At 48.3% G+C, this 11,440-nt stretch overlaps 1 long non-coding RNA gene across 1 annotated transcript; it reads right to left on the bottom strand.

Moving 5' to 3' along the window:
• Nucleotides 1-261: 261 nt before the first annotated feature.
• Nucleotides 262-11,302, bottom strand: LOC131224364 (uncharacterized). The gene is made up of 3 exons (XR_009160853.1): nucleotides 10,895-11,302; nucleotides 10,225-10,773; nucleotides 262-384 (listed from the first exon to the last, which is right to left on the bottom strand). It is a non-coding gene; the product is annotated as an uncharacterized LOC131224364 (long non-coding RNA).
• Nucleotides 11,303-11,440: the final 138 nt, after the last annotated feature.

Here is an 11,440-nt window from a genome sequence, read left to right as displayed (position 1 = left end):
TCGAGCTAAGGTTAGTCAATGGTCAAGCCGAGTCAGCTCAACTTAGTTAGACTCAATGTACACACCTAATACCAAGCTGACCATTCACCTTAGGTGCCAGCTACTTACCGATAATTCACCTCAAGTGATTGCTACTTGTAAACTTCGCTTTATGAATGAAAGGAAAAAATTTATATTCTCGACTATTAATCTATTAAACACAAAACAAAGATATGCAGGCTACACTACACATTCCAAACACGAGATAGAAATTTAAGCAAAAATCACCTTTTATTAATAAAAGAAACTGTTACAAAGTTACTAAGTAAAATACATGTGTACAAAAATAAACAAAGCCTAAGCTTGTAGGAGTTCCTTGGCCTCAAGAGCGGCAGCTTCGGGGACCTCTGTCACGCCCCAAACCCGGAAATCGGATTCACAGGAGTCCCGATCGCCTAATCCGGTGCCGACAGCCTCCGTAGTACCCCATTCTCTGCTCCCTACGCCCATATGCCAGGTTCCGATCCTGGGATCCTACAAGAAGGATTTTCAATATGAATTTATCTCATAAGAAGCATAACCACAAGTATACCCAAATCATAAGAACAACATCATCACCACATATCCACTAATATAATCATTTGATTACAATACTGAAAAGGAAATACACGCATATAATAAAATCTCTAAAAGCTCTGTCGCACGCTCCTGCCCCAGCTCGACTGCGTCCTATCACCACTTGCACGCATCTATCGTGCATAAGCTTATAGAAAGCTTAGAGGGTGGTATAAGCGTGTGCACAAATAAGTGTCAAGTATTCAACACAATGCCTTAATCATACAGTATCGGAATTGCTAGCATGATTAATACAATATTAGAGTAAGCGAAAATACTGCAAATCCATAAAAATATCATCAACCTCATCCAGGATATGTGATGAAAAGACATAGCAAGTTAATGCCATATAAATACAGAAATATAGTAACCCAAAATGCTAAATGCTGCGGATGCAATGCAATATGCGGTGCGAATGAAATGGCCAAGCTGGAGTGAAGTCGGGATGATAGTGCGTAGTATCGCAGGCTACAGGGTCCATCACAAGGGACTTCTATCCAAACCAGTCTCATACCTAAATTTGGATAGATAGACTCAATGTGGTAAACTCCTGGTCTCAGGTTAGTCACGCGCCCAACCGAAATCCTAGCCATGCGAAGGTATACAATAATTAGTTGCGCACCACCAGCCTGAGTGGATAGTGAATGAAATGAATGCATGAGTATGCAACTCCTACTCAATAAGTCCACATATCAGTACGGTTTCTCTCTGAAAAATCACTGGGGTTGTAAGACCCGTGTCCTAATCCGTACCATTCCGTTAGCTTCCGCGGTCCTTCCGGTCAAATTCCGGCAACCTTCGCACCGTATTCGGTATTTGCGCACGATCCTAGGCCAGGTCCCGCGCACCGACGTCGGCTTGATCCGAAAGTTTTATCATAGCGACCGCGTCGTGGCCGCGGTTCCAACGCCGTGACTTGCGCACCGAACCGATACCCAGGTAAGAAGATGCCGATCAGCGTTTATTCCAAAGAAACACCGCGCGTTGCGGATTTCGAGGGAATCTCTACACAATTAGTCCCACTAATTAACCATAAATGCAACCATACCTCAAAGTACTTCACCCATTCCCTCTTTTTCCAAAAGTCCACCATCTTTCCACCTCACCATTCCTCTTTTTCTCATTTTCAACCTCAACCATCCCTCTTCTCCACCAATTTCAAACTAAACCATACCCCTCATCACTTCTTTCTTACAACCATCACTCCACCCATCCCTCCACCCATTATTTCTATCTCTCCCTCTCATTCTCTAGCAATTTTTCCAAATCCCATGAGAAATTTCACTCATCCAACACTCCCTCTCAACTTCAAGTGTGGCCCACCCTCTCATCTCCAATCTCAACCATTCATCTTTCATCAACCTCCATTAAAAGTGAAGGTAAGGAGCTAATGAGTCCAAGGGAGCAAGGAGAAGGAAGATAAGGTGGGTGATCCACCGTCATTTCTCCTATTTTTTTGGGGCCACATGTGGTGGGACCCGTTTGATGTATGCATGTATGAAATGGAGGGCCCATAGTGGCGGGGTCCCTCCTCTATCTCACCGTGTATCTCTCTCTATTTCTCTCTCTTTCCCTCTCTTTCTCTCTTCCTTAGAATGAAGTGGGCCCCACCAATATATTAAATCTACTCCATCCATCAAATAGGGTGGCCCACCTCATTTTAGGAAAGATCCCCCCCCCTATTTAGAGTAAATGACATATTATAATATTTTATTAATATTTATATATATGATAGGCCGTGATCATGTGGGACCTACCTTGATGAACATGGGCCACTCACGCGTGGGACCCACCATGAGGTAGTGTTTATCCAAACCCTGGACGTGGGCGTTCTGCATGGCTAAAAAAAAAAAAAAGGGGGGGGTTACTTTTTGGTGGACTGCTCATGCAGGCCCCACCTTGATGTACGTATGTGATCCACACCGTCCAATCTATTCTCCGGTCTTCTTTAGGCGTTGAGCCAAAATGTTAAGGCGATCTGATCATCAGGTGGGCCATACCATCTGAAACTATGTAAAGACATGCCAGATCATAAAAAGTACTCGGTGGGACTCACCTGAAGTTTGGATGCAGGTGAAACTAGTTTTGGACGGGTAGAACAGTGGGATACACGTAATGGGTGGGCTGGATTGTGAATCACATCTCGGTGGGCCCCAAAACAAAAATAAAAATAAAAATAAAAAAATATATAGGGCAGCGCCTGCTGCCACTGACACAGCAGCGCCTGCGGCTGGCGGGCGGGCGGCCAAGAAGCAGGGACCCACGGCTCCATCCGTGGGCCCCACCATGATGTATATTTTGTATCCACACCGCCCATTTGGTGGGCCACTATTTGACATGGACCCCCCTCAAAAATCAGGCCAATCCAGCGCTCGGGCGGCCCACATCACAAGAAACAGTGTGAATTGAACTCTACCATTGAAACCCTTTCTGGGTCCACAGAAGTTCCAGATCAAGCTGAAATTTGCTGTTCCCCTTCTCCCTGGCCCGTGTGACCTTATGAACGGAGCGGATGGAAGATAAACGCTATGGTGGGCCTCGCATGGGACCCACAGTGATGCATGTGTTACTTGCCCACCGTCCAGACGGACGGTGGGGCCTACTTGGTGTATGTGTTCGTCCGCACCGTCCTGGACGGTGGGACCCTTCCCTGCTGCACGTGAATGTGCAAGTGTGTGCACGTGTGTATGCATGTGGGTGTGTGTGCACGTGTGTGAGTGTGTGTGTGGACATACATACATACATATCTATATATATATATACATATATATGTGTATATATATATATATATAATATTATATTATTATTATATATAATATTGTATATATTTACATATATTAATATTATATAATATATATATATATATATATATGATGGTGGGCCTATATGGGCCCCACCATGATGCATGTGTTGCATCCAAGTTGTTCAACCATATGGCCGTTGTTGAGGCCCACCTGGATGTGTATTTGTGGCCATTATTGAGGCCCACCTTGGTATATACATAAGGCCCATGTGATTCGACCCATTTAACGTATTTAAAGGCCCATGGGTTATGGCCCATTGCAATGTACATAAGGCCCACTAATGCGGCCCACTTGACTTATATAAGGCCCATATGAGATGGCCCATTTGATGTATCTGAGCACTATGGGTCGAGGCCCAATGAGATGTATATTAGTCCATTGCAATGTGTGATTTCCTATGGTTTGTGTAATGGTGCTTTATGGCGGGCTAAGCCTTGGGAACAATGTTGGTTTGACGTCCACATTGTAAGGACAATGTTGGTTAAATGTCCGCATTGTCACACTCCTTAAGGCCACTGATAGGTTCATACTTATACTCTGCAGGCCGTCTAGGCCCATTTCTGTGATGCGCAGAGCCCATCCCTATATGCATGTTTAGTATAGATCCATGATTTATCATCATACGCATCATATGTATGACTGGTATGAGGAGTGATTGATCATAGCATATGCCTTCGAGCAGACTGTTACGAGCTCCCTGATAGGCGGAGTTGCCCAGTATGAGCGCATGGGTTACGCAGGACTATTGTATGACTGGTAGTGTGACTCATGCACTTGCATTGTGTGATTGTAGTTACTATATGCCCTAGCGACATCAGGGCCATAGCCTCCACAGATACATCGTGGATGGCAGGATTGGAGACCGGAAATATTTGATTCTAGCATACGGGCACCATAGATGTCCCTGGTGAAAATCCCTAAACCCGATGGTACCAGAGGATGACTCCAACGTCGAGACCGAGTGGATATACGAGCGCATGAGGGCCGAATACCAGGAGGCCGCGTCTCCCACTGTGTCGTGGTCGGTTGGAAAGGAGTGTGGCCTTACTCGCCCGAGGGTAGGGGGCAATACTAGGCTGAGTTTGACCAGCTCGCGAATGGGTCCGCTATCGACGTGCCGGATAGGTATTGGCAGACTATTGGTCAGGCGGATAGTGAGGTTTCTTACGCTCATTTGGACTGTGCGGCTAGGAGAGCGACAGTGCCATTTGGAGTGTATTGAACCCCGGTGATTATCCAGAATGAGAACTGTACTGATACATGTTGAGGATTGGCATGCTTGAGTTGCATCTTGCATCGCATGGCCGTGTTATGGCCGATAGCATTCATATCTTGCATCGCATAGCCTTGGTACGGCTGATTGCATTCATGTGCTCATCACCATGATTCCGCGTCACTCTGACCTTGCATTTTGAGCACGTTTATATTGCGCACACACTTACACAACCCTCTAAGCTTTCCATAAGCTTATGCACGATTGATGCGTGCAGGTGACGCCAGGACGCAGTCGCAGCCATAGTCTCGCTGTAGTTGGAGCGTGCAGCCGAGCTTCTGGAGTTTTGTTTCTTTTATTACATTGTATTTTCCCTTTCTGCCGTATTGTACTCAAAAGTTTTTTATCATAGTGGATTTTGTGGTGGTGTTCTTGTGGTTATTGTTTGTGGGTTATGCTTTTGTTATGCTCATTATGAATCAGACTAATGATTTGAAACCCTCCTTGTAGTATCCCAGGATCGGAACCTGGTGAATGGGTGCCGGGGTCCGAGAATGGGGTTTTACGGAGGCTGTCGGCGCCGGATTCGGCGATCGAGAATTTTGTGAGCCCGGTTTCCGAGTTTGGGGCGTGACAGGGGTCTATTATACTCCAAATCAGATTGACATCCCATCGCGCGCAACAAGGTAAGTGGAAGAGACCTCACTATCCGCCTGCCAATATTGGGCTCGGCTTGTCGATAGCGAACCCATTTCTCGATCTGGTCAGACTCAGCCTAACATTGCTCCCTCCTCTCGGGCAGGTAAGGCCGTACCCCCTTCCAACCGACCACGACATAGTGGGAGACGCGGCCTAACGGTATACGGCCCTCACGCACTCATGCATCTACTCGGTCTAAACGTTGGAGTAACCTCTGGAACCAAGAGAATTTAGGGACTTTCACTAGGGATATCTATAGCCTCCTATGTATAACAGATTTTCGGTGTCCCATCTGGCCATTCACGAAATACCTGTGGAGGCTACGACCCTGATGTCGCTAGGGCGTACAGTAATCACAACACACAATGCAAGATGCATGAGTCATACAATCCAGTCATGCATCAATCTTGCGCATACCATGTACTCATGTGAGACAATCCCTGCCTATCAGGGAGTCTCATAACAACATACCCAATGACATATGCAATGTCAACCACATCTTATAACAAACATGCAGATGATGTGTATAGGCATATATCGTGATGCTATGCTGTCACATACTCATAATCGGTATCAATAACCGGTACCTACAATCGGCCTCGACAATGTGGACATTTAACCAACATTGCCCCCAAGGAGTGGCCACATAAAGCCTAACATATAGTGGACCCATGGCCTCACACAAGGGCCTAATACACATCACGATGAGCCTCAAATATGGGCCGCATATACATCACATTGGGCCTCAAACATGGGTCACATATACATCATATAGGTCTCGACAATCGGCCTCGGCAACGGAATCCGTCTCGATGCTCAGAATCGGCAATCGACCACAATAATAGGCCTCAATCGCTAATCGGTCAATCGGTCACGACAATCAAAATCGGCAATTGGCCATGACTATCGGAATCGATCGATAATCGGCCTCGATAATCGGAATCGGCAATCGGTCACGATAATCGGCCTCGATCGCTAATCGGTCAATCGGCCACGACAATTAGAATCAGTAATCGGCCACAACAATCGGAATCAACAATCGGTCACAACAATCAGAATCGTTAATCGGCCACAACAATCGGAATCGATCGATAATCGGAATCGGCAATCGATCACGATAATGGGCCTCGATTGCTAATCGGTCAATCGGCCACGGCAATCAGAATCGACAATGGGTCACGACAATTGGAATCGATCGATAATAAGAATCGGTAAATCGGTCACGTCAATCTGAATCGGCCTATACAATCGGCCCCAACAAATCGGAATCGGCCTTGATATTCAGCCTCGACAATCGAAGTCGGCCTCGACAATCAGCCTCGACTAACGGAATCGGCCTAAAGGAAGGTCACAATGTGGACATCCAACTAATATTGCCCATCAATGTGGACATTCAACCACCATTGCTCCCATGGAGTGGCCCATATAGGGCCAAACGTATAGTGGGCCCATGGCCTCACATACAATCACAATGGGCCTCATATACATCACATCGGGCCTCGAATACACAACAGGTGGGCCTTGCACCTAGGCCTCAAATAAATCACATGGGCCTAATCGTATGGGCCGGCAATATATTACAATGGGCCACGGCATATGGGCCGGAAATATATCACAACGGGCCTTACCAAATGGGCCAGAAATACATCACAATGGGCCACAAGACATGGGCCTAATACATATCACAATGGGCCACATGACGTGGGCTTAATATACATCACAATGGGCCCCATCAAATGGGCTGCAATTGCATCAAGGTGAGCCTTAACGGATGGGCCACCAATACATCAAGGTGGGCCTCATGGATGGGCCACCAGTATATCAAGGTGGGCCGCATATATACATCACGGGCGGGTCTTGCACGTTCCAAATGGGCCCCGCTAGATGGATAACTAGCATTAAACATGTACATCACGTGGGGGCCAAGTGAATGGGTGGTGTGAATGTACGATACAACACAAGGTAGGCCGAACGGCGGGGATGAAACACTTACATTATGGTGTGCCCTACACTGCCCGTCCAAACGGACGGTGTGGATATGAATCACATATATCAAGGTGGGGTCCCACTTGTCCACATGTCCAAACGGATGGGCGGTTTGGATATAACACAACCTCATGATCCGGCCCACCATCCTGAACAGACTAACGGTGCGGATAGGATAAATACATCGAGGTGGGCATCACAGCACTGTCCACCCTTGGAGGTGTGGGTATGAAATAGATACATCAAGGTAGGGCCCACCATCACATTTATTTTCCATCTGTTCATATGTTCATAAGGTCACGTGGACCTGTCTTAAAGAGGAAAAACAAATTTCATACAAATCCAAAACTTCTGTGACCCCAAAACGGGTTTCAATGGTGGACGTTCAATCCCTCACTGGTTGCAGTGTGGTCCACCTGATAGATAGAGTGGGTATAAAATAAATACATCAGGGGTGGGTCCCACCGTCCAACCACCTGGACGGTGCGGATGAGACCCATACATTATAGTGGAGGCCACCTGATAGACAGCATGGAATACAACATCAGTGGACCCCACAGCTTCTGACGTGCAGGGCAGCAGCAGCTGCATGCTGCATAGGACCCAGCAGACGAACGGCTAGATTACACATACATGCATCAAGGCCCCACCGTCCACTGCTGGACGGTGTGGCCTAGACACAAACATCAGGGCGGGCTGCATATGCAGATGGGCGGTCATGGCCTCACACATACATCAAGGGTCTACACGTGTGGACCCACCAGCGATTGAAGGAGCTGGCCAGAGTCTTGCAACCGTTCAGCACATCTGCACGGTGCAGATTTAATAAATACATCAAGGTGGGCAGATCACCACCGTCCAGATCTGCTGGACGGTGCAGATTTAATAAATATATCAAGGTGGGTCCACACGATCTGGACGGTCCAGATTGATACATACCTCGTGACCATACCCACGGAACTTGCATGAGTCCATCCAATAGCTGAACAGGTCGTGGGTTGCTGGCCCAGTGACGATGGATGGAGGAACACATTCATCATGGTGGCCCACTTGCTGACGGTAGTACCACAGCAGCTGCTCTGCTGCACGTCCACAGATGGACGGATAGGATAACAAATACATCCCGCTGGGCCACAGGCTGCTGACGTCCTGCAGCAGCTATATAGCTGAGTGCGGTGCTCTAGCCAATCCACTGCTGCGGGCCCACCGTCCAGATGAATGGACGGCTGGGACGAAATACAAAAAATCTAGGTGGGTCCCACGCCGGCAAACGGACGGACGTAGGGAATAAAACACATGCGTGATGTGGGGTCCTAGCACCGTCCAGCACCTTGGACGGTGCAGATGAAACAATACATTAATGTGGGTCCCACCACCTGCACGTGTGACACGTGCAGGGTGAGCCCCACATCAGGACGGTTAGATATAACACGTACCCGCTGGTGAGACCCTCAGAGCTTGGTGACGTCTACTCAGCAGCTGTATGCTGCAGATGGACGGTTAGATAAAATATGTAAATCATGGTGGATCCACGGTGCTTGCTGGCGTCCAGGGCAGCAGCAGCTGCCTGCTGCGTGGGACCCGGCAAATGAACGGTTTGGGTGGACAGATACAGCATGTTGGGGTCCACGTCCTGATGATGGACGGACAGGATAAAATACATATATCATGACGGGGTCCACACGGTGGGGTGGATGGTGTAAATAAAACCCATACAACACAGTGGTGGTCCCCACTGGACGGTGTGGATATAAAACATACACATCATATGGGGTCCAATCCAGGGACTGGACGGCCCTGGATAAAACACATCCATTATGGTGGGTCCACGGCTGGACGGGGGGATCAAAACATACATCATGGTGTGGCATTCTCAGCACAGTCCAAACTGTCTGGACGGTGTGGATCTAGTGGGCCACGCCCATCACAATGGAGAGAGAGAGAGAGAGAGAGAGAGAGAGAGAGAGAGAGAGAACGGTGGAGATGGGAGGGACCCCGCCACTATGGGTCCCTCAAAATACAACACATACATCAAATGGGTCCCATTTCAAGTGGGCCCTAAGTCAAAAACCGAGATGATGAAACACCCACCTCAAGATCTCTTCTCCCCGCCACTATGGGTCCCTCAAAATACAACACATACATCAAATGGGTCCCATTTCAAGTGGGCCCTAAGTCAAAAACCGAGATGATGAAACACCCACCTCAAGATCTCTTCTCCCTTCTTCCATCAACGCGTTCTATAGCTCCAAAGAACGTGATCCAACGGTTGAGATGAGGATTGGATGGTGGAGATGGGAGGTAGGAAGGTGGGCCACACATGGCTTCTCTCATGGAGATAGCTTGGACGTTGGGTTGTTTGGAGATGGAGTTTTTTTTTTTTTTGAAAGAGAGAGAGAGAGAGAGAGAGAGAGAGAGGGGGGGTGGGGGGGGATGGGATGTAAGAGAAAGAGAGATGGGCGTGATGGGTGAAAAGGTGAGTGATGGGTATGTAAGAAATTGTTGACTTTAGGGGAAGATTGTGTAAGAAAGGTATGGGTTGTGTAAGGGTTTGTTGATTTATAGGGTTGCTCGGGGATGAGTGTGAGGTGATGTGTACTTGACCCTTGATGGGATTGATTGATTGATTGAGGTGACATGTTGTAGAGATTCTTTTGGGTTTTGCAACGCGCGGTGTTTTTTCTCGAACTGAACGCGAGTCCATATCTCCTAGCCCATGTATCGCCTCGGCATGGGAGACACGGCATTGGAACCGCAGTGACGGCGCAATCGCAAGGGTATAATTCTCAGGTCGAGCCAACTCTGGAATAAGAGATACGACTCAGGGTTGCGCGCAAATGCTAATTACAGATCGCGGGTCACCGAAATTCAACCGGGAGGACCGTGGAAGCATACGGAATGGTACAGGTTAGGGTACGGGCCTTAAACCTCTGTGGCGTCCTCATCCAAATACCCCAAGTCAAGATCAAGATATTGGCGCTGAATGTCTTCCCGGAAATTCTAAAAGCCGGCGTTGAATGTCTCCTCTAGTTCAGCTAGATGCCCCTTAGAGGCCTTGAAAGTCTTCATGATAGTCATCTCTCTTGCAGGAATCACAGCCTCAACTCCCGCTGGCCTGGCCTCAATCTCCGTAGAGCATGCCTCTGCCTTAACTGCCCGAACCCCCGCCTCGGCTAGGCAAGTCTCTACCTCGGTGGCCCTTACCTCTAGCTCGATGACCCTGGCCAACAGGTTGACCTTCTTGCATTGCTAAGCAGCCAAAAGAGAAGAGCTCACCTTGTGGTCCTTTAGGGAGACCCTCAAGGCCTCTAAAGAAATTCGACTTCAACGAGAGTTGCCGCCGAGGCCTCCATGACTGCCTCCGGCTCGGAAGTCTTCCGTAGCTCAGCTCTAGTGGCCTAGAGCTTTCGATTTGCACCATCCACCCGGGCTTTCAAATCGAGTAAAAGTTGGAGGACGACAAGGGCCCCAAGCACACTTTGTAAAAATAAAGGGGAGAAGGTCAAGACAACACCCAAAAGAAGAAGAAGAAGAGGACCAAACAAGTAAGAGGAAAAGATGGGGAATGTAGAACGCCCACTAGGTGACCAACACTCACCTTAATATGTGAGGCCACCATGGCTGAAAGGAAGAGGTCGGGGCACAAGGACAACATTGTGTTCACCTCCTCCTCTGGAACATATCCTCACCCCCAGTTGGGTAAGATGGCCATATGTCTCAGAAGGAAGGAAGATGACGCCCCCGTCGTCGTTGCCCCCTCAGGAGTTGAGCTTTAGTGCTTAGACGTATCCTTTAGAGCTCTGGCAGCCTCAGCCTAGGTCTCTTCAGCATGAGCAAGAGACGAGTCCAAGTCAACTACCTAACTCGAGGGCATGCTCGGGGAGGGGCAGCCTGGCGCAGCTGGCATCGGAGCTACTGCCTGACACTCTAAGGGGGTGGTTACAACCTCAGCATCCACCAGGATAGATAGTGGAGGATCTTCGGGAGCAACTGTAATTGTTGTCCTCTCTGCCTGTCGCAGAATGCTGAATAGGGGTTGACTAAGCTATCCTCCTGACGGCGGTATTTAGCCGCTCCATCTCGGCAACGGATGGCAACTTCCTTCTCTTCGGCTGTGGACAATCCGACATCTCTACAAAAATCA

Source organism: Magnolia sinica, chromosome 13 (genome assembly GCF_029962835.1).
Source record: "Magnolia sinica isolate HGM2019 chromosome 13, MsV1, whole genome shotgun sequence".
NCBI classification, from domain to species: Eukaryota; Viridiplantae; Streptophyta; class Magnoliopsida; order Magnoliales; family Magnoliaceae; genus Magnolia; species Magnolia sinica.
The sequence above is the reverse complement of the archived record's forward strand: the minus strand, read 5'-3'. Positions and strand labels throughout refer to the sequence as shown.